The sequence below is a fragment of the Nicotiana sylvestris genome, chromosome 4, assembly GCF_000393655.2.
Source record: "Nicotiana sylvestris chromosome 4, ASM39365v2, whole genome shotgun sequence".
In the NCBI taxonomy this organism is placed as follows: domain Eukaryota; kingdom Viridiplantae; phylum Streptophyta; class Magnoliopsida; order Solanales; family Solanaceae; genus Nicotiana; species Nicotiana sylvestris.
This window is the reverse complement of record NC_091060.1, coordinates 48,448,318-48,449,532: the sequence shown is the minus strand read 5'-3', so window position 1 is coordinate 48,449,532 and position 1,215 is coordinate 48,448,318.

Genomic DNA, 1,215 nt, shown 5'->3' with positions numbered 1-1,215 from the left:
AATATGTTTAAAAACTCATGGCAAGCATGGATCTAAGGTAGATATGAAAGAAGTCGAAAAGGTCTTAGAGATTAGGGTTTCAGAAGAACCCAAAAGCAATGAGAAAGGCCTTGAAAGTTACCGATCTAACCAGGAGAGTGAGAAGTCTAACTCGAATGGCCATGGCTGGCCGGAGAAAGGTCAAGGATGACCGAAGAAGGGTCATCGAGCAAAGACTGGACCAAATCCCTTCAGAGTCTAGTCATGAGACCACATAACCAAACACATAGAAGCCCTAGAAGGCTGGTATAAGTCTCCAATGTCCTCGGAAGGCCATGGATTAGGGTGGATTAGGGTGGTGGCGGATAGGTTTTGAGGGTGTTGTAGAGAGGATTTGGAAGAGGAGGGATTCGGAGGCGGCGCATGGTAACAAATGAAAGGGTTTGGGGGGGTAGTTCGTAATTAATTAAGGCAAGGGTCATTATTGGTTGTTGATCATTCAGACAACGGCCTAGATTAAAACGGGTAAGTGGGTGGTTTAATGAAACTGGGTTTGTGTTGGTTTAAATTGAAATTGGTTCGGGGTTCAATTGGGCTAGAATTAGGCTACAATTGAAATGAAATCTGGATAGATTTTAAATAGTCATTTTCCCATTTATTTTATAAAACATAGTAAATTAAATTCTGAAAATAAATTGAAAGTAATAAAATGATTTGTAACACATAATTATCAATTTAAAAATACTAGACTTAATTTTTATAAATATAAACGCAATTAAATCTTAAAGAGACTAATATTGCAATTATATGCAATTTAGCTTTAAAAATACTAAATAAATTTGTAAAAGTATAAAAAAATTATATTAGCTATATTTTGGCTTAAATATGAGAATCTAATAAATGAATCACCAAAAATGATAATTTTGGGAATAATTATTGGGGTTTTATGTATAAAATAGGGCAATAAATTGATTTAAAAATCTTTTAAAATTAAGGAAAAATAATAAATATTTGGACATACTTATATATGCGTACATATGCTATTTTAAAAGTATTTTCCATAAAAAATATATAGGGAAAAATTGGGTATCAACAACTGCCCCTCTTTACCCGGGAAGGATGAAAGAGTTGCCGGGTAAAGATATGATGACTAATTTTGACTGAGCGAAATGGTTCGAAGAGGTTTAGGCTGCACACTGGCTTTTGAGATATCTACATATCCCTAGTTTTACAGGA